Source organism: Canis lupus, chromosome 14 (assembly GCF_011100685.1).
Source record: "Canis lupus familiaris isolate Mischka breed German Shepherd chromosome 14, alternate assembly UU_Cfam_GSD_1.0, whole genome shotgun sequence".
Taxonomy (NCBI): Eukaryota; Metazoa; Chordata; class Mammalia; order Carnivora; family Canidae; genus Canis; species Canis lupus.
Genome location: NC_049235.1, coordinates 45,748,639 through 45,772,410, shown reverse-complemented (window position 1 = coordinate 45,772,410; position 23,772 = coordinate 45,748,639).

Sequence of the window (23,772 nt, the reverse complement as noted above, 5' to 3'; positions counted from 1 at the left end):
ATGCTAATTTAAAACCTAAAAAATAAAAAGAAAGAAAGAGGGCAGCCCCGGTGGCCCAGAGGTTTAGCGCCGCCTGGGGTGTGATCCTGGAGACCCGGAATCAAGTCCCGCATCAGGCTCCTGGCAAAGGGCCTGCTTCTCCCTCTGCCTGTGTCTCTGCCTCTCTCTTTGTGTGTGTGTCTCTCATGAATAAATAAATAAAATCTTTAAAAAAAAGAAAAGAAAGAAACTGGACCACTTTCCTACACTAAATAAATAAATAAATAAATAAATAAATAAATAAATAAATAAATAAATTCAAAATGGGTTAAAGACCTAAATGTGAGGCCTGAAACTATAAAAATTCTGGAGAACATAGGCAGTAACCTTACTGACATTGGTTGAAGCAACTTCTTTCTAGGTAAGTCTTCTGAGGCAAGGGAAACAAGCAAAAATAAACCATTGGGACTTCACCAAAATAGAAACTATTCTGACATAAGGAAGCAAATTTCAAACAAAGCATTTTTCTAAGTATGCAAAAAATCATTAATTCTTTAACAAGGAGACATACATTTAGAATCAAAGTAATGAGCAGGCTCTTAAATTTCTTGATAACCCATCTTATGAAGAACAAATCATATGAGCATATTAGAAAAAGATGTTGCCCTTTTTTGGCCCATTTGCATGAAATTACTACTATGGTGAGGAGCATATAAAACCCATAATGCTCAACTGAAACAAGGACATCAGTAACCAACTGATAAATGAGTGCTATCAATTCAAAGAATATTTAGGATTCATTAATTTCACAAGAAAATTTGAAAAGCTCTGAAATAAATTTAATGTCATTTTCCCTAAATTTGACAATTCTAAAATTTTATACAACAATCCCAATAGCAAGTTGTGAAGCTAAAAAATGCTTTTTAAAACTATGAATAGCAAAAAATAAAAGGACGGAGGGCTAATTGATCAACAATGCCAGAAGAAAGATCAAGTTATCTTTCTGTTTTCTATTTTAATAGGAAAGTATAACACAAAATGTCATAGAAAGAGGCAGCCAAAGAGTATGCAGATCAAGGACATAAAAGAAAAAATATTATGGGGTCTTTGTGAAGTGACCTGTGCTTAAAAGAAGAAACTCATTCTTCAGAAACCTATTCCTCAGATTACAGAAATAAGTAGATTCCTTAAAAGGAAGCAAGAATGGCTCCTGGTGACTTTTGCGCACACATTTCCATAGTACCAAAAGAGTACCACAAGATGAATTCTATCAGAACCAAAAGGCAGCTAAAAGCTAGAAATCCAGGATCCCTGGGTGGCGCAGTGGTTTGGCGCCTGCCTTTGGCCCAGGGCGTGATCCTGGAGACCTGGGATCGAGTCCCACGTCAGGCTCCCGGTGCATGGAGCCTGCTTCTGTCTCTGCCTCTCTCTCTCTCTCTCTGTGACTATCATAAATAATAAATTTTTTTAAAAAATTAAGATTTAAAAAAAAAAAGCTAGAAATCCCCACAAAGGCCTATTTATTTATCTCAAAGACTAAATTTATTATATTGAAGACCAGGAAATCCAAAACTTAAGCCACCAGAGATTTTTTTTAAAGATTTTATTTATTTATTCATGAGAGAAACAAAGAGAGAGAGGCAGAGAGACAGGCAGAGGGAGAAGCAGGCTCCATGCAGGGAACCTGACATGGGACTCAATTCCGGGACTCTGGGATCATGCTCTGGGCTGAAGGCAGGAGCTAAACCGCTGAGGCACCCAGGGATCCTGCCACCAGAGATTATAATTAATTATAAAATATGTTCAGTTTTTATGTCTGCATGTTTACATATCTGACTGTTAGGACTATGAGTCAGGAAAGTATAGTATATATCCTAAAATGTGTGATTTATACAAGTTGCTTCAATCTCAATACTGATTTTTATTACATAGTGGGACCATTTCCTTCCTTTCCTTTTGAAAATGTACACCTCTAACACCATATTCCACAGGAAAAAGTTTGCTACAGCCAACTTTATAGAAACATATATTAAAAAGATTCTAAAGACCATTCCAAAATCCTTTCCTCACCAATGACTGGTTTTATATTTGTTAGATCTGAATCAATATACAGCATTTCTATATTCTCTTGCTCTTGCCTTTCATGCATTTTTATTTAGATGTCCATCCTCATCTATTTTTAAAAGGAGGCAGTATGAGATGGTCATGCATAGGACTGAGAGCTTGCTGTTTGATCTCTGCCTTGGGCATTAGCTGAAGCTTGTGATATAACTTTTCCCCTCTGGCACTCCATATTCCTTCCTATCTACTTAACCAATGGTCAACCAGAGTAAATTAACTATCACTTAAAACAGAATGATTTTCCTATTAAATTATTAAATTACTTACCCCACTTTGGGGTCTGTTTGTATAGGATACATAGGAAATTACTTCTTTCAAATGTATTTTTCAAGATCACATAGGTGATAGCAACATAGTTTTCCAAGTTAATTAAATTTGAAACCAGACCACTGGGGGGAAAAAAATGCAAAAAAAAATTTCCAAATGACTCAAAATAGCAGTAGGCTTCAATTATATTTTAACAATTTTCACAACAAACTCCCTTGTCCATTTTGGCAAAGAATATCTCATAGCTTTATTGAGAAAAACAAGCTCAAGAAGCCAAAACATTTTAGCACAATTTCAGACTTACAGTGTATTGCTTTGTAATCTAAAATAATAGAAAAAATAATGAAAAGATCTAGATTGAAACTGCTAAAATTCAAATTTCAATTCTTCCACCTACCTGCACATGGATGTTTATAGCAGGCTTAGTTAAGTGAATGAATAAACAAACTGTGGTGTATCTAAACAATGGAATATTATTTAGTGCTAAAAAATGAGCTATCAAGTCATGAAAAGACATATAGGAAATGTAAATGCATATTACTAAGTGAAAGAAATCAATCTGATATGATTCCAACCATATGACATTCTGGAAAAGGCCAAACTGATAGTAAAATCTGTAGTTACCAGAGGTTGGGGGGGGGGGGAGTTGGACAGGGATAAAGGGCAGAGCATAGCAGAATCTTAAGATAATGAAATAATACTATAGTGTGGATACTGTATAATACTATAATGTGGATATGTGTCATTATACATTTGTCTAAACCCATAGAATGTACAACACCAAGAGTGAACCCTAAGGTAGACTATGAACTTGGGTAATAATGATGTGTCAATGTACGTTCACCAATTGTAGGAAATGCACCACCACAGTGGGGGATGTTGATAATATGGGAAGCTATGCATTAGTGGGGGCAGGGATATGTAGGAAATCTCTGTACATGCCTGTCATTTTTGCCATGAACCTAAAACTGTTCTAAAAAATAAAGTTTTCAAAAAAAGTGCTATGTCCTGTATGCCAGTACACGTCCTGGAAAGTAAGATTATTTTCTTCATTGGAGGTTTTCAAACAGGATGGAGGAACTTGCTATCAGAGCTATGCATGTATAGGAACCAGGAAGTGGATGGGTATTCAGATCATTTTCAAAGTTGTTTTTTAAATCATTTCCAAAGTTATTAAAAACAACAAGTAATATAAGTTATAGCTAAAATAATTTAAGTCAAAACTTTACAAATAAAATGGAGAAAAATTCCTGAAGGCAAAAAAAAAATTAATAGACAATTAGGAAATGTAACAGCTAAACAATCTAGTTAGTAAAGGTATATCAGTAAATTATTGTTCAAAAAAATTCTTTCAGCGGGGTCTAGGTGGTCAGTCATCTAAGCATCCAACTCTTGGTTTTGGCTCAGGTCATGATCTTAGCATGGTAAGATCAAGCCCCATATAGGCGCCACACTCAGTGGGGAGTCTGGTTGAGATTTTCCATCTCCCTCTGCCCTCCCTCCCCCCCTTAAATAAATAAATAAACTTAAAAAAATTCTTCCGGCAGATTTTAGAGTCTATTAGAAGATAGGCAATCAAATGATGTTGGCACAAGTTCCCTGTCAATACTCTGCCATAGTGTCTCTCATGAGAGGAGATGGTGCCTGCTAATAGTTCAGTTGCTTCATGCTGTTTACATGACTTGAAGGTACTGGATTCTGACCTATGGATTCTATATCCCAGGGTCCCCCTGATGAACAAATAATAGGCCCAAAGAATGAGATATCCAAGTTAGGAGAGGGGCCAGTACCTGACTGGCCCACAACAAATCAGTACATGACTTTGGCCCCTAGTGCCAATAGAACTAACAACACATGGGATCCTCATGAAGTTCCCTAAGGTTAGATAAAATTGGAAGGAAATAAAATCTAAGGCCCAATTGGTTCCTATCCTGTTATGGAATGTGGATACTGCTAACCCAGCCATCTGGAGCTGGCAACAGACACCAACTAACCAAACCATCTCCTGAGGCCCAGAAAGAAGGATGGCCAGCCATGCCAATCTGCAGCAGAGCTGGAATGGGGATTCAGGGCTTGACACTTGGAACTAAATTTTTCCATAGAGCGTTCCCACATCACTCTGCCTTGAAATAAATCATTCTACTCCCTGACCCTTCAAGTGATCATGATTTATACTTCTCATGGACACTCTGTTTGCCTTCAACAGCAGCTCTTTTGTTAACCACAAACTCTCTTCCATCTAGCTAGTCCCTAAGCTTGCAATGCTTTAAAGTTACTGCCAAACGAGGAAGATAATGATGTTAATTGAGTCTTCTAATTTCTACCCGTAAAAGTTATGAAGTTGCTTGATGAAGTTAACTTATTATACAGTAAATGTGTGGTGGGGTGAGGGTAAGGACGCTGTTCCATTTCAGTTCCTAGGTCTGTTGCTGATGAGGTCTTTGAACTCTTGCCCATGCCAAGCCCATGAATCAGTGTCATTTATCATGTGCATTTAGATAATTGAAATAATAAAGATGAAATGGATACAAAAGATCTACTATTTCATGAATGGCAATTCCTTTTTATCAGCGCACCAACAGTGAAGCAAATTAGACCACCTACATTCTTCCTTCATGAAAATGATCTTACCATCCTGCCCCATCTTTCCATTATCCCATTTATTTTCATTTTCTTTCTCAAAAAATACTAACATGTGTATCTATCTATCTATATCTATAACTATATATCTAATCAAAGTTATAATTCTGAATGAAAATGATGCAGGAATTTATACTAATAACATGCAGGAGGAAAATCGAACATAAATGTTTATATTTTCTTTCTTCACCATGGTTATAAAAAGCTTAAGCGTACAAAAATTGGAAGTTTGAAAACTTAGCTTACTATAAACTTTGAAATACTATGCTGAAAAAGAATAAAAGTGTTCATATTTAAAGCCACTTAACTTGCTATAAAGTCAGGAAAGAATATCATTCCTAAAAATTAAATATCCCTGAAATAAACAGAGTCAGGAAGACATCATTGTTATGAGAGGACACCATTAATTTTGATCATGATTTTGAATTTCTCAGCCTGGTCTGGAACCCCAGTGAAGATGATAAATCACATTTACCTCCTTTACTAGAAACTAACACAAATTTAAAAGTGACAAAGCACATATGATTCAAAAGGATTCTTCTAGATACATTTCCAATTTCAATATTAGCTTTCTATCTAGGACTGAACTTCAAAATGCTAAAACAAACCAGCCATGGTGTCAAGTAAGAAAGAAATGAATGGACAAAAAGAGCACGTGCTCTTGACAAAGAATGCCAGAGAAAAAAACTTCTAAAGGAAATCACTGTTTTAAAGAGAGAGAGAGAGAGAGAGAGAGAGAGAGAAGGGGCACCTGGGTAGCTCAGTTGGTTAAGCAACCAACTTTAGATTTTTGGCTCAGGTCATGATTGCAAGGTCCTGAGATCGAGCCCCACATTGGGCTCCACACTGAGTGTGAAGAGATTCTCTCCCTCTCTCTTCCTCCCTCTGCCTCTCCCCCTGCTCATGCTTGCTTTCTCTCTCTCAAAACAAACAAAAAACACATAAATAAATAAATAAGTAGAATGTATATTTAGTTCTTTTCTTCTCACCTCAAAGGGTGGAGAATTCTACAGAGTACGAGATAATTCTAGAAAAAAATATATTTTCTCTTGTGTATCTGAGTTGCAGTGGACCACCCCACTAAACAAAAAGAAAGTGGCAGTGAAGGTCTGCCAGGCTCAGAGAATGAAAGAAGCAAAAGTAGAGCGTTAAGAATATGCACAATATACTAGGGACTAAAAGGATTTTTGACTTGACTATAGAAGAGGGTTCAAGTAGAAGGGCCTAATAGGTCAGAGCAGTATGGAGGCTTATAGTTCCTTGGAAATGGAATTTAATTAAACTTTGTTTTTCTGACCTTAAACTTGTCTGATTTTAATAAGAAGCAGCCTTTTTTCTGAATTAGAAAAAAATCAAAATTGCAAATTAATGTTAACATTTACCTTCAATGCTCTAAAGATCTTTTTCTTCTATCAAGAAATATACTAACAATAGACAGATACTGATAGAGGGAAGAAAGGTCTTCAGGGTAAAATAAATCTTATAGACAAGAGGAGCTGAATTCATTATATGCATGTTCACATAAAAAATGATCAAAATGAGCAAAATAATAAAAAAGAGATACACAGTAAAATTGTACCACACCAAGGGATTACATGGTTTTACTTTCTACCGGACTGTAAACTGTCTGAAAAAAAAAAAAAAGAAAAAAAAAAAGAAAAGAAAAAGGCATGTCTGGGTTGAATTCCAGCACATTGCATGAGGAATTAATTACCTCCAATTTCAAAACTAGCCTTTCTGGTGTTTGCTTTCAGTTTGGGATATATATGACTTTGAATTATTTTTACACCAAATTAACAAGGTTTCCCCCTCTTTATTATCTATGATACAAAAGCAGCCATATCCTTCTTCATCATATTATTCAGCACTGAGGTCCTCATGATCTCATCAAGAAGGGTGGCTGTCATCAGAAGCCTTGTGTGTTCATCCACCACCTACATGGGTCATTAAGGATGCTCCCTGTCCCCCTATTCGAGCCTCTTCAGCAAAGGAGGGTGAAGATGGATAACAGCCCACTACAGCCCTGGGTGGTGTCATCTGATAAACCAGGAAAATCTGCAGCAACCACTGAGCAAGTGAGTAATAACACTCATCGTCAAGATCTCCCCTTATTTATTTGTCTATATGCCTATCCTCTGCGTGGAAAAGTGTTTTGACCTCCAGGACCATGGGCATCTGTGGCTTACATACAACCTTACCCCAAATTTCACTAATTTGGAATTCTGTGTCACAGTTTGGATTTGTTTTTGTTTAAAAGTCAATGGTACAGGGCAGCCCCGGTGGCTTAGCGGTTTAGCACCGCCTTCAGCCCAGGGCATGATCCTGGAGACCCAGAATCGAGTCCCACGTCGGGCTCCCGGCATGGAGCCTGCTTCTCCCTCTGCCTCTCTCTCTCTCTCTCTCTCTCTCTCTCTCTAATAAATAAATAAAATCATTAAAAGAAAAAGAAATTATTAAAAAAAAGAGTCAATGGTACAGTGCTCCTGCTACCCAATGTATATGGGCTTTTCAAGTTACTGAAGGGGTTGCACACAAGGGATTACAAGCAGCTCTTCAGGCAGCCAAGTTGCTTTGCATCTTCTAAGAAGTTGATCAGCCTTCCCATCCCCACTAGGGACTGTGTGAACTTTGAGGATAGAGTTGATTCTAAGATAATGCTTGATAACCAGTAGTTACTGTTCAATAAAGGTTAATTGAATATGATGGATCCTAGCAAAAGGATAAGACAACTAGTTAAGTTATATTAAGAGACAAGCTGCTGTCTCAAAAGATTTTCTTTACAATGAGCTTTACTGAGCACCAGAATGGTGTGGCATGCCCATGTGAAATTCAAATCGACAATCATTAACTGATAAGTATTGATGAATGACTAATGAAGGGAATGAATATTAATCAAACAAAACATGAGAGTTGGTAGGAGAAATCGATTTGTCTTCTCTACCATAGAAATCATAGAAGTACAGATGCCTATACATGGATAAATGAGGAATAAAGATGCAGGGTCTGATTAGTTCAGGGAGGTAGGGAAGAAACACCAATCCTTCGAATATGGGCCAGAGCCCAAGCATGAGACTCATCTGCAAATCAGAATCCCTGAAAGTGTGGCCTAGTAATCTATATTTTAACCACATTCCATAGTGATTCCTATGCAGAACAGTCTGAAAACCTATGCATAAGAAAATGGTGATCTTCCTGCTGTGAATTTCAACCTTGAATTCAAAAGTGAATTTCAGTGGAAAAAATATGACCTTTTCAAAAGAAAATGATGTTGGATAAGTTGCAAATCTATAAAAGGAAGGAAAACATGTGTATCTTGACATCTACCTTAAACCACAAACAATCAATTCCAAATGGTTTGTAAATCTAAATATAAAATGTAAAACAATAAATCTTTTTTGGGAAAAAAACCCAGAAGAATAACTTCATGCTTTGGAATAGGAAAAGATTTCTTAAGTCACAAAAAGCATTGAACAAATATAAATTGAAATACATTAAAGTTAAGGACTAATGTTATCAAAAAACACTATTAAGAAAAAGAAACTCAAGCCACGGAATGGATGATGATATTTGCAATACATATATCATATCTGAGAAAGGACTTATAGCCATAAACCCATAAAAAATGTAACTTGACAGTAAGATAGTAATTACTAAGGAAGTGAAAATCAAACTGCAATGAGATGACACTTTACACCCGAGAGAATAGGTGTAAAGTTAAAAAAGTGACCATGCTGATTTCGGTAAGGATGTGGAACAACCAGAACACTTACACACCACTTATGGGAGTAAAAATTGGGTAAAAATTGGTACAACCACTTGGGAAAATGGTTTGACAATACCTACTAAAATATGTGCATACATATTTTATGAGCCAGTAATACCATTCCTAAGTGCACATCCAGCATACTTACATTTATATTTTCATCAAAAAACATCTGAACAAATATCTAGCAGCACTACATATAATAGTCAAAAAATAGAAACAATTCAAATGCCCTTCAATAGTAGAATGGGTAAATAGTAGTATATTCATACAAAAAAAGCCATTCAATAAGATTGGTACAATATAAAAAACTGAAGAACTCCCACATGGATGAATCTAGCTAACTCTAGGCTAAGAACAAGAAGCCAGATCCTAGAGTACATTCCGTGTGACTTGATCTAGGTGAAGTTCAAAATCAGATGAAACTAAATAAAAAGAATAGCAGTAACCTTGTCCCAGTGTAGGGAATAAGGGGCATGAGTGATACTGTAATGTTCTATTTTTTGATCTGGGTGCTAGCTGTATGGGTATATTCACTGTGTTGAAATTCATCAAGCTGAACACTTATGATCTGTACATTTTTTATATGTATGTTTACTTCACTAAAAAGCTTGCTAAAAAATAAATTTCTCAAATAAGCCTACTTATCTGAATATATACTTTGGCATTAACATTCCACAGCCTAGTATACTCTTCAATCCAACAGCATCGCTAAGCTGGACTTCACCCATAAAGCCACTCTTCTGTATGATTATAATGGATTTCTGCATTTATATGGCGCCTTTCCTCTGCAAAGATCAAAGGGCTTCTGCATAATAAAAGATAGCATATCAAATGCAGCATATCAAACACAGTTAGGTCTGAGAGAATAAAGGGGAAATACTGAACTCAGAGACATATAATCTAGGAAACTTGTAGACATAAAATAAGTCATAAAAACTGTATGTAAAAACAATCATAAACATCAACTATTAAGAATTCATTTGTGTGAAATAAAAGGCCCGCTGCTCTTGAGGTTGCTTGCTTGCTCTTGACATGGCAAGGACAGAGAGCAGCCTAGGCATTCAATTTAGGTCTTAGACTCCTAGGCACCACATTGCAAGATTTCTCTGGAGTCAACTTGGCACCTCACTGTAGTAAAACAGAACAACTAAATAAACTGTGCTGCTGTTCAAAGAGCTTTCATATGTGCTTTAAAATAGAAACTCACTAACCCTGACAACTAATTAAATGGGCCTTTTTCATATTTGTGAAATAAATATTCTACTGATATATCTCTCTGAGGCATATAGAATTATATACATTGCTTTTATGTTTTACATTGACATTTACCAAATGTGTTTTCCTCAGACTTCAATTCTTAAAATCATCAAGGGAAAATGTGCACAATGAGTAATTTTTCACTGACCTGAGGTCGCTTTCAAAATCTGTGTGGGGTGATGTTCTGGTTTGGCCAGTGACCCTGGGAGATATTTCCATTAGCCTAACAAAAGACACCTTTAGTTTTGTGAATTGTGAAATAGTCGCTTACTCTTCTCTCTGTAATGTCTACACATGAGGAGGGAGGAAAAGGAAAATACTTGGCTTTGAATAACTTAAAATAGTCCATGTTCTACACATGGATAACATGAATAAAAGGAGTCAGATAAATGGAAGCAGTGTTTTAATTTCATGTATATATCTCTTGAGAAGGATGACAATAGACAATGATAAAGGAGAGCAAGAAGAGAAAACTGGCCATAAACATTTGGCAAGCACTTTAAATGGATAACCTCATTAAATTCTCACAACAATCCTATTAAGTTGGTAGTTTATTATCTGCATTTTACAGATACAAAAATGGAGATAAAAAAGAAAGGTTAACTAACTTGCCTAAGGTCACACTACATTATAAGTGAGGAAGCCAAGACGTAAACCTAGGCAACTGGACTGCAGAGCTTGCGCTCTTGAACCCTAGAGTTTGTGGAATTAGGTGGAAGGGATATGAAGGCATTCCATGGTAAGATTTTGTGTTTAAAAGAGTACCTTGCCATTCATTCTTTTGGGGTTCATGTTTTTCATGGACAACTCTGGTGGAAGTTACTCCTATAACCTGTGATACGAAAGACAGAAAGACCTACTTCACAAAGCAGAAATGGACCATAAGTCCCATGTTCCCTTGAGGACCACCAAAATGTGTGTCAGGAACCAGAAATCCCTTGGAATCAAGCTTTAACACAACTCAGATAAGTTTAAAATGTTACAGCCACTCACCATCTTTAGAGTTTGCTCTTTTTGCAGATTTCTCACTAGTTCTTGTCCTGGTGTTCAGGCTCTTAGCCTAGTGGCATTTACAAAAAATTCACGTTCCTTGGAAGCCTTATGAAGTAATTCAGATTTCCTCTATAGGCAGTAGCAATGATTCATTCATAACAAGAGTGTTGCTAACTTGTTCAATAGGAGACTACTCTTTGGGGAAAAAAACAACAGCTAGGAGATTTTCATCTGAACAGGAGGTCACTTTAAAATTCAATTTAGTGACACCCTTGTGGGTTTTCCCTGGCACCTAGAATATATGGACTAATAATTGGGAACAGCTGCTTGTCTTGACTGGAACCACTCTATTTAAATAGCTCCAAGATTACACCCTTGGCCTCTGCTTCTTTATATACTTTGGAAATAAACTACTGTGGATGCCCAAATGTATTCAGACAATGGAAGAAATGATTTATGGAGACTGACCACATCCAGAACTGCAAGCCTCATTCATTTCCCTGGTTCAATCATCACCACCCATACAAAGAAGAGGGAAGAAAATGACAAGGTCACACAGTTACTTATCCCCAGGAGTCACCCTGAATAAAAGTTACCCTCAGATTGAAGCACTTTTTCATGACCTTCACTCTAAGGCACAGTTGTTGCATTTGACTCCACCAAACACCTAACTTAATGTCAAATTTATGCAATCTGACATTCCGAGAGTATTTATTTCTGGTATGCCCCAAGTGGAGTCCTAAACAGTCAATAAAATTCCTGTGGGATATGATATTTACATATTTTAACTGGACACTTTAAAGGATACTTCAATTTTCTTCCCATGTGAGCAACGTTTGTCCAGTTTCTTCTTTTGAATCTTTGATTCCATGAAGATTTATTACATGCTTATTTTAACCCAAGTGCTCATCCCTCAAAATGGCCTGAGCTAAATCTATTCATGCCAAACACACTTGTAATCTTTCTTTTCCAATGTAAATATCCAACAATAAAAAAGTAATAAAATATAGCATGACATATCCACTTGGCAAAATCTTACAGGCCTATTCACAGATGATGATAGCATCTCTAAGATGATGAAGAAATTGGGGAAATTGAAATGATATTGTTAAGTTAAAAGAAGCAAAATAGAATAGACCCATGGTGGTAACCATGTAAAATTACGCACAGCCAAAAGATAGAAGAGAAAACATCAAAATGAAATATGCTATATTCTGAATCTTTCCATAACCATTCCCCCCAAAAACCAGAAAGATCAACAAGATGAACCAGTAAAACCACTTGAACCCATACCTATAGCACAACCATGAGACAGAAAATACTGCAAACTCAAAGTATACTTAAATAGATAAATAAATGACCCAATTCAGAAGAGCTAGTTCAGAAAAGAAGGAAGGAAAGCAGGGGCCTACATATGGAAAAACAGATATAACAAGTCCCAGGAAGAGAATGTCTCTCCTAAATGGGAAAATACTAAATATAAGTATGAGACATGGGGATCCCTGGGTGGCGCAGCGGTTTGGTGCCTGCCTTTGGCCCAGGGCGCGATCCTGGAGACCCGGGATCGAATCCCACATCAGGCTCCCGGTGCATGGAGCCTGCTTCTCCCTCTGCCTGTGTCTCTGCCTCTCTCTCTCTCTCTCTCTCTATCATAAATAAAAAAAAAAAAAAAAAAAAAGTATGAGACATGGTAGATTAAAGTGCTGGTAACTGATAAATCAAAAGGAAGGAGCTTCAAAGTCTGGAAGAACAGGGGTAGAAATCTTGGGAAAGTACTGGTGCTGGAGGAAAAGAAAAGAACAGCCTTCAGCTATTTGGCATTAAGATAAAGAAGAACTAGAAATTAAAAGTGCCTCAAAAATAAGAGAATCACAAAATCAGAAGAGAGGGGGCAATTTTAAGAAATTATAATTTACAAACAGAAGAGGAAACTCTTGAATTAAGAATCTCATAAACTACCTAAATATTCAACTCCTCACCTGTCTACCTGTATAGTTATTGCTGGCCCAGGAAAATAAAGCATTTCAAAAGGAAGAGTAAATGGCACAATATTCATGCAAAGTAACTACAAGAAGAAAATACAACATGAAAATCAAAATCTTTTAGCTGATAAATATTGTACCTCCCCAAACAATAACAAAGTGGAAGAAAATGTCAGTACTCTAATCTGAATTAAATATCCTTAAACAAGCATTTGGAGATATGGAGAAAAAAACCAGCCTGACTCAAAAAGTTTGAAACTCGAAACATAAATGGATAAAAATTCAGAATGAAAATGAAGAAAAAGACAAAAATCATCTTAGAAATTATGACTAAATTACACTATGCTCAGGAAAGGCAGAAAAATAAACAAAAGAATGAAAACAACATTACAAAAATATAACAGGAATGAGAGAAAGTGATTGAGGTAGAAGATAATTTAAAACTTTAATGTATGGGGTGCCTGGGTGGCTCAGTCTGTTGAGCATCCAACACTACATTTCTGCTCAGGTCATGATCTCAGGGTCATAAGACTGGGCCCCACATCTGACTCTGTGATTGATGGGAAGTCTGCTCGAGATTTTCTCCCTCTGCTCCTCCTCCCCAACTCATGTGTTCTCTAAAATAAACAAAATAAAATCGTTTTTTTTTTTAAATATTTTATTTATTTATTCATGAGAGACACAGAGAGAGAGGCAGAGACACAGGCAGAGGGAGAAGCAGGCTCCTCGCAGGGAGCCTGATGCGGGACTTAATCACTACCTGAGCCAAAGGCAGACACTCAACTGCTGAGCCACCCAGAATTCCCACAAAATAAAATCTTTAAAAAAAGATTCAGTGTATGAACTATTTGAGTCACTAAAAAATTAGTGAAAGATTAGAAAAGATTCAATGTATGAACTATTTGAGTCACTAAAAAATGAAAAACTAAATAATGGAATTGAAGCAAAATTTAAAACATAATCCAAGAAAACTTCCCAGAGGTAAAAGACTTACATTTACATCATCATTTACATAATGAAATGGTCCATTATGTGTCTAGTAAGACTGACAGAATGGTCAACCTCAAGACATATCCTATTAAGACTATTATATTTTTAAGGGAAAAAAATTCTATTTAGTTGTTAAAACTAAACAGTCTACCTGGAAATTTACCACCTTTTTTATTGAGATATATTTGACACACAACATTGTATAAGTTTAAGGCATACAACATACTGATTTGATACATTCGCATTGCAGTATGGTTATCGGGTTAGTGTTTGCTGACACCTCCATCAGATCCCATAATTATAATTTTTCCAGTGTTTAGAACAATAAAGATCTAGTCTCTTGGAAAGCTTAATGTTTATAATACAGTTTTGTTGTCTATAGTCAGTACAGTGTGTATCAGGTCTCCAGGGCTAATTTATCTACTAGTTGCAAGTATGTACCCTTAAACTACATCTCTCCCATCCTCCCACCTCCCAGCCCCTGGTAACCAGTTCTGCTTTTAAGGTTACAGTTTTACCTTCCACAAGGTATCATAAATATTTGTCTGTCTCTCTCTCACTTACCTTACTTAGTATAATCTCCTCAAGCTCCATATATCTTGTTACAAATGGCAGAATTTCCTTTTTTTCTCATGGCCAAATAGTATTCCATTGTACATAAAGACCACATTTTCTTTATGCATTTATCCACTAATGGACACTTAGGGCTGTTTTTATACAGGTTACTGTGAATAACGCTGCAATAAACATGAGAGTGCATATGTCTCTTTGGTGACCTGTTTTCATTTCCTTTGGTTATATATATAGAGGTGGAGTTGCTGAACTGACCATATGGTAGTTATATTTTTAATTTTTTGCGTAGCCTCCACAGTAGCCTCCACAGTTTATAATCCCATCAACAGCGTACAAGGGGCTCCTTTTCTCCACATCATTGCCCACACTTATCTCTTGTTTTCTGGATGGTAGGCTTTCTTACAGGTATGAGGTGATATCTCATCTTGGTTTTGATTTGCATTTCCCTAGTGATTTGTAATATTGAGCAACTCTTCAGCACCTGTTAGCTATCTGATGTCTTCTTCGGGAAAATATCTATGTAGTTCTTCTTTCCATTTTTTAATCAAATTGCTTGGATTTTTGTAATTAAGTTATATGAGTTCTTTAAAATTTTGGGTATTAACCTCTTCCCTGATACATGGTTTACAAAACTTTTCCCCCATTTCTGTAGGCTGCCTGTCCATTTTGTTGTTTCTTTTGTTGTATGAAGCTTTAAAGTTTAATGTAATCCCACGTGTTGATATTTTTTCTTTTGTTGTTTGTGCCTTGGGTGTCATATCCAAAAAATTATTGTCAAGAGCCAATGACAAGGAGCTCCTTCCCTATGTTTTATCTAGGAGCTTTATGGTTTAAGGTCTTATGTTTATGTCTCTGATCCATTTCAAGTTAATTTTGTGGGTGGTATAAGATAGGGGCCCAAAGTCATTTTTCTGTGTGTGGTTATAGTTTTCTCTACACCATTTTTTGAAGAGATGATCCTTTCCCCATTGGATGTTCCTTACTGCCTTATCAAATATTAGTTGACTATTTATGTAGAGGTTTAGTTCTGGGCTTTCTATTCTGTTCCATTGTCTGTTTTTATACCAGTACCATACCATTTTAATTACTATAGTTTGGTAGTATGGTTTGAAATCAGCAACTGTGATGTCTTCAGTTTTTTGTTTGTTTGTTTGTTTGTTATTTCTCATAATTGCTTTAGGTATTAGGCTATTTTGGGGTCTTCTGTGGCTCTGCACAAATTTTAGGATTCTCTTTGTTCTATTTCTGTGGAACATGCCATTGGAATTTTGATAGAGATTTTGTTTGTATCTATAGATGGTTTTTGGTAATATGGACACTTTAACAATATTAACTCCTCCAATCCATGAAAACAGGATGTCCTTCCATTTGTGTCTTCTTTAACTTCTTTCAGCAAAATCTTCCAGTTTTCATTGAACAGATCTTTCACATCCTTGGTAAATTTATTCTTAGTTCTTTTATTGTTCTTGATATTGTTGTGAATAGGATAGTTTTCTTATTTCTTTTTTTCAGGTGTTCGTTGTTAGTGTATAGGAGAATAACTGACTTCTGTGTATTGATTTTATATCCTGCAGCTTTACTGAATTCATTGATTAGATCTAACAGTTTTTTAGTTGAGTCTGGGATTTTCAATATATAATATCATGTCATCAGGAAATAGCAACAATTTTACTTCTTCCTTTCCAACTTGGATGCCTTTTATTTCTTTGTCTTGTCTGATTGCTCTAGCTAGGACTGGAGAAAGTGGGCACCCTTGTCCTGCTCCTGGTCTTAGAGGAAAATACTCAATTTTTCTACATTGAGTATAATGTTAGCTGTGAGTTTGTCACATATGGCCTTTATTATGTTAAGGTATGTTCCTTTTACAGCCAAAATGTTGAGGGTTTTTATCATGAAGACATGTTGTATTTTGTCAAATGCTTTTTCTGCATCTATTGAGATGATATGACTTTTATTGTTCATTCTATTAATGTGGTGTATCATAGTTATTGATTTGTGTATATTGAATCATCCTTGTATCCTAGGGATAAATTCCACTTGGTCATGTTGTATAATCCTTTTAATGAATTCTTGAATTCAGTTTGCTATTTTATTGAGAATTTTTTCATCTACTATGTTCATTAGGGATATTGGTCTATAGTTTTCTTTTTTTGTAGTGTCCTTATCTGGCTTTGGTATTGTATAATGCTGGCCTCATAGAAATAGTTTGGAAGTCTTCCCACCTCTTCAATTTTTTGAAAGAGTTTGAAATGTATTGGCATTAATTCTTCTTTAAATATTTGATAGAATTTGCCTGTGAAGCCATCTGGTCCTGGGGTTTTCTACATTAGGAAGTTTTTTTTCTTTTTTCATTAGGAAGTTTTTTATTACTGATTCAATCTCCTTACTTTTATATTGGTCTGTCCCAACTTAGTATTTTTTCCTGGTTCAGTCTGGGTAGGTTGTATGATTCTAGTAAATTATCCATTTCTTCTAGATTTTCTAATTTATTGGTATATAGTTGTTCATAGTAATCTAATCTCTTATGAACCTATGTATTTCTGCAGTATCAGTTATAATTTTTCTTCTTTTTCTTCTGATTTTATTTACTTGAGCCATCTCTTTCCCCAATTTCACTAATGGCTTGTCAATTTTATCTTTTTGAAAAACCAGCTCTTCATTTCATTGATGTTTTCTATTTTTTTCCTAGTCTCTTTTTCATTTATTTCTACTCTGATATTTATTACTTTCTTCTGCTAACTTTGGGCTTAACTTGCCCTTCTTTTTCTAGTTCCATGAGGTGTAAAGTTATTTGCAACCTTTCTCACTTTAATATATGCACTTATTACTATAAACTCTCCTCTTAGAACTTCTTTTTCAGTGTAGATTTTAAGTTGTTTCTATTTGAGATATTTTTAAATTTCATTTTGGTTTCTTTTTTGACCTATTGGTTATTCAGGAGTGTGTTGTTTAGTTTCCACATATTTGTAGATTTTCCAGCTTTCCTCATGTTATTAATTTCTAGTTTCATAGTATTGTGGTTGGAAAAGATATTTGGAATGATTTCAATCTTCTTAAATTTGCTAAGACTTGCATTATGTCCTATCATTTATCTATTCTTGAGAATGTTCCATGTGTACTTGAGAAGAATGTGTATTCTGCTGCTGTTGGATGGAATGTTCTATGGATGTCTGTTAGCTCCACTTAATCTAACGCATGCTTCAATCCTATTGTTTCCTTATTGACTTTGCCTTGATAATCTATCCAATGTTGAAAGTGGGGTATTGAAGTCTGTATTACTATTGTATTATTGTCTATTTCTCCCTTCATATCTGTTAGTATTTGCTTAATATATTTACATGCTCCAATGTTGGGTGCATTTATATTTGCAATTGTTATAGCTTTCTGATGGATTAATCCCTTTATTGACATATAATGATTTTTCTCATCTCTTGTTATTGTTTTTGCTTCAAGTCTGATACAAGTATGGCTACCTCCACTTTCTTTTGGTTTCCACTTGCATGGGATATCTTTTTCTATCTCTTTACTTTGAGACTATGTGTGTCCTTTTTTTTTTTTTTTAAAGATTTTATTTATTTATTCATGAGAAACAGAGAGAGAGAGAGAGAGAGGCAGAGGGAGAAGCAGGCTCCATGCAGGGAGCCTGATGTGGGACTCGATCCCAGGTCTCCAGGATCATGCCCTGGGCCAGAAGGCAGTGCTAAATCCACTGAGCCACCCAGGCTGCCTGAGATTATGTGTGTCCTTAAATCTGAAATAGGGTATTTGTTAATATAATTGACCATATTACTAGATCTAAGAAGAAATTTTTAAAACTTTTTTTAGATGCAGAAAGGTGTTTGAAAAAATCTAACCCATTCCTGATGAAAATACCCAGTTTAACAGGAATTGAAGGATACTTTATGATATGATTTTACACATACACACACATGTGTATATATACACATGTATAATAAATACTAATTCATATATACGTATATATCCATAATCAGTTCTGAAGTCAGTATCTCATGGGAAACACTGGAGGTATATTCACCAATGTGAAGAACAACTATTTATCATATTGTACTGGAGGTATTCATTGATGCAGTTAGATAAGAGAAAGACAGAACTTAAGAGTTAGAAAGGATATAAGACAATCTTTCTTTTCAGAGAGGAGAATAACATATGTGGAAAGCCTAAATAAATCAATGGCTAACTCAACCAACAGAAAATTCAATAAAATAGCTAGTCATAAAATTAACATACAAAAACTGATAGAATATATACTATTTATATATACACGGATACATATACAAAATTATATATGTTACACATATATATACACATAGAGTTAGAAGATAATAAAGGAGAAAAACTTCATGTACGATAACAACACCAACAAATAATATATTTTGGAATAAACTTAAAAAGAGATGTGCAAAAGCTTTATGAGAAAAAACTTAAAACACTTGTAAAATATGCAAAATTATTTTTAAGTAAATGGAAAGATGTCTCATGACAGCAGGAACAGAGTGCTCAGAGGCTACTGGGACATAAGAAGGATCCAAGGGCTCATTTGAAGGAACTATCAATGGCCAAACTTGGGAGGCATCAAAACAAATAATGACAATAGTTACAAAACACTGAGTAACAAGATTTTGACTCCATTGTAACATTGAGAAATGGATACCAGTGAGAGAGGAATTGAAAGATTTCCTTACAGAGGAATGCTAACCATGTAGCAGGAACCATTGTAGATGAAATCGGTGTAGACAGAATAATAGAATTTTAAATACTACCATTTGCAACCATGAATGTAACAATTCAGGCAAAGATCATCAGTGGATGCTAAAACCATTGAGTAAAAATTCTGAGGGGAACAGGACATTCACACAGTCTCAAAATATCACCCCACAGATTATTTATTATGAGGGTAAAGAATATCTTCACGATGAAGGAATTTGGCAGACACCTTCTTAACCAAATGATTCCAATTTAGCATCATCCTTAATGTAACAAAATGATATTTGACTCCTGACAGATGAGTCAAAGAGGAAGTCGTGTCACTTGTGATGTTTTTGCCAAAAATATTTAATCTGAATGGAATCATTAGGAAACAATCAGACACATTCAAATTGAAGGCCATTTTTACAAAACAACCAACCTGGACATCTGAAAAATGCCAATAGCACTTTTTTTAAAAAACCAGCAAAAGGACTATTCCAGATTAAAGAAGACCTAAAGAGGTAGGACAATTAAAATACAATACATGATTATTTATTATATCATGAATTTTAAAAATCTATAAAATTATTGGAACAATTGGGGAAATTTGGATATAATTATATATTATTAGATTAAATTACTTCATTAATATTTAATTTTGAGTGTGATAATGGTATTGGGGTTAAACAGAAGAGATGTCTTTATTTTTAGATGATATGTAATAAAGCATTTAGGGGTGAAACATGTTTTCAACTTTAGAATGGTTCAGAGAAATAAGAAAAAAATGGCAAAATGTTAACAATAATTAAATCTGGGTAATGGAAATATGAGTGTTTATTGAACTATTCTTTCAGCTTTCTTGTGGTTTTGACATTTTTTCAAAATAAAAAAATTATGGAAAAATAAAAATAGACAAAACTAGAAAAGAAACTATTCTAACAATTATCTGTGGAAGAGAGATGGAAAAGAGACTGGGCAGGGGGCAGGGGCACTTCTATGGAGGATTTCTGGTGGGCTGGCAATGTTTTCCTTTCTTTCTTTCTTTCTTTCTTTTTTTTTTTAAGATTTTATTTATTTATTCATGAGAGAACAGAGAGAGAGAGAGAGAGAGAGGCAGAGACACAGGCAGAGGGAGATGCAGGCCCCATACAGGGAGCCTGACATGGGACTTGATCCCGGGACTCCAGGATCACACCCTGGGCTGAAGGCGGCGCTAAACCTCTGAGCCACCTGGGCTGCCCAATGTTTTCCTTTCTTGATGTTGGTTTCACAGGAGTGTTCACTTTGTGAAAACTCACAAAGCTATAAACATACAATTAAACTTTTCTGTGTGAGTTATGCTTCAATAAAAAGTGATTTTTTTTTCTTTTTTTCTTTTTCTTTTTTTTTTTTTTTAGGCAACAATCATTAGGTTAAGGAGATCTACTTCTTTTCTATGTTTTTTTCAAAATTGTAGTTAAATAGTAAAATAAATTTTGTCCTTCAAATGCTTATAAATTTTTTTAAAGTTTAAATCTTCCTTTTCCTCTTCAGAGATACAGGAGAGTATAAATAATCTAAAGTATAACAAGGTGTCTGGGTACAATTTCCTGTCATTCAGGAAAGGGTTGACGTAAGTGTTTACCAAATGGTAATTTGCTATATTTATGTGTACACCTTGTGTTTTAGTCCATCTGGGCTGCTATAACAGAATGCCACAGACTAGGTGCATTATAAACAACAAACATTTATTTCTCACCATTCTGGAGCCTGGAAGTCCAAGATCAAGGTACCAGTAAATTCAGTGTCTGGAGAACTTGCTTCCTGGTTTATAGATGGTACTTTCTAGCTGTATCCTCACATGATGGAAGGGGAAAGGGAGTTTCTCAGGCACTAATCCCATTCATGAGGGCTTTGCATTCATCACCTGGTCTCCACCCAAGGGCCCCACCTCCTAATACCATCACTTTGGGGTTAGGATTTCAACACAGTAAATTTGGAGGACACAAACATTCCATCTGTAGTACCTTGTGACGAGAGAGGTTTGCATTCTAAAAATTTTCCTTTGGAGATAAATGACCATTACTTCATGGTGATTAAACAAAAGCTTATTAAAAAACTGTTTAGAATATTTGGTCAAAGTGATTATTGCATGTGAGCATTTGCTTTTCTACAAACTGTCTGTTTTCAGATTAGTAATGATCTGTTATACCCAGGAATCTGTGGAAAGCAGCAGCACCAGGACCTGCTGTTCTTTCTTCCAAACTTGAGCAAAATTATTTTCAATGTTTATTTATAATCAAATCAGAGTAACAAATACGTCTTGATCTTATGTTCATTCATTTCAGAAATGACCTTGTAATGGCACAGTGAAGAAATAAGGTCTACATTTTCATGTATCTGCAGGATAAAAATGAGAAGATGAATACAAATTGTGTTTCTCTCTAAATATGTCTGTCTAGAGAAGAGTATCAATATTTTGAAGGGTAGAAATGCCAGTTGTTTCATTTTTTTGGACTCTGACACTCTGTCTTAATTGATTCGCGAGGAATAAAAAAGTATCCCAAGAGCTTCTAAAGGAGAAGAGAGATCCAAAATTGGGCAATGTCCTTGTATTATAGAAATAACAGATGAACAAGACCTAAATAGGTCATTCTCAATATCCTCTAGAGTTCCCTGGGTATTCTTACTTCTCTGAACACATTTTTGTAAAATTATAAGCTTACCTATTTTCAAAACTTTATTAAATTAAAAGCATTTTAATCTTTTCAGGAACAAAACAAAAAATGATTAAGAGGATAATTCGTTTCTTAATGGATGCAATTTAAAACCTTGGCAGTCTCTTTTCATGTAAACATTCCTCTGCTCTGAGCTCAGTGGGTCTGGGGGTGAAGCAGAGGGACACACACAGACTCCAAAGAGAAAGCAGGTCTTTTCTAGTGGAGGCCACATCAACACAGCCCTTGCTGAACAAAGAACAACACCAACATTTCAAGGCAGCACAGAACCTGGGTGCAGGCTTAGTCTGTATTCCTCTGTGTGAGTGAGCCCCAAAACCAATTCAAACAAGTCACTGGTTGCCCATTAGCTTCCTAGTCTCCAGACAGCAGAGAAAAATGAGAGAAGAGTGGTTGAGGACATGGGAGAGGAGGCTTCCAAAATTCATCTGATGAAGGATACCAGCTGGAGCAATTACTGTCAGTTGTTGGCTCTGCCCTTCTGAAGGAGATGCAGCACATTCACAAGCAAAAACTTCATCTCTGGAGACACTCTTACCTCCAAAGGAGAGAGGCAAATTAGACACTGCCTCCCTTTTCCAGCAAAACATCATTTCCCTTAAAAGAACACAGCACTGATCCTCCCATGGAAATTGATAGAAATGTTCAGCCAAACATCAGGAAGGAAAGGAAACCCTCTTGAAAAATCACTTTGTTCATTCCTTGTATCTGGTTAAGATCGAACCAAAGTCAGAGTTAGCACTTAGAGCCTAAAATCTTAAATATCCATAGAAGGAAATGGATTCCTTTGTCCACAAAGTTCTAAGGATGAAAGAAATGTACTTTTCTCTTTCTATATAAACTGAGTTTTCCTAATTTCTCAATAGAAATGGAGAAAGCTTTTTGTAATATTCCAGAGATTCGTCCCTTATACAAAGAAGCTACTAAGTTCCAACTCAGATGAACCTTCTTCAGGTTGGATCATCTTCATTCCTTTATCATTTCCTCAAGTGCATTGTATTTCATCCTATGAAGATGTATTTCTAAATACATCAAGCACATGTATATAATGCAGCCATTCTTTGCAAAGTCCTGGTTCACATGCCATACAAAATTAATTCAAATAAGCCTATCACCTATCTAGGACAGAATGGTAGTTCACTTTTTGGGGGTGAGTAACTGGAAGAGGGTACAGAGGTGCTCATATTATTCCGTTTCTTGATCGAGGAACTGGTTACTTGAGTATTCTTTTTGCGATAATTCATCATGCCGTGCTGTTAGGATTTTTTGTACTTCTCTTTATGTGTGTTACACAAGTAACAAATTGTTTAATAAAATGTTTGCAAAAACCTAAGGAAACAAAATCATGTCACCTGCTGACTAGTAGCTTAACATCTACCAGCTTCTCATGTATCAGATGGAAATCTGGAAATATCCTCTCCTATTTCTCAGGGTTGTTGTAAGAAAGAATTAAGATAATGATGAGAGGGAGCTTTGTAAAATGAGAGAGAATATATAAATGTGAGGTATGGCTGTTGGTGTTGTTCTTGTCAATGATGGGCTTCTCAAAGGGCCACGTTCATAATTTTGCAGGACCAGACTATAACCATGTAATATATTTACAGCTATATATGTAGACAAAAGCAAAAGGAATACATGATTTACACATTGTTATACCACAGTTGGAACTCCTATTTCTCAACCCTTCTCTAGCCCACAGTCCCAAGATAGATTATTTTGCAACTAATTACTTGCAGATGTGAAATCATTTCCAGTGTTATGAAAATAGCAGAATGGATCC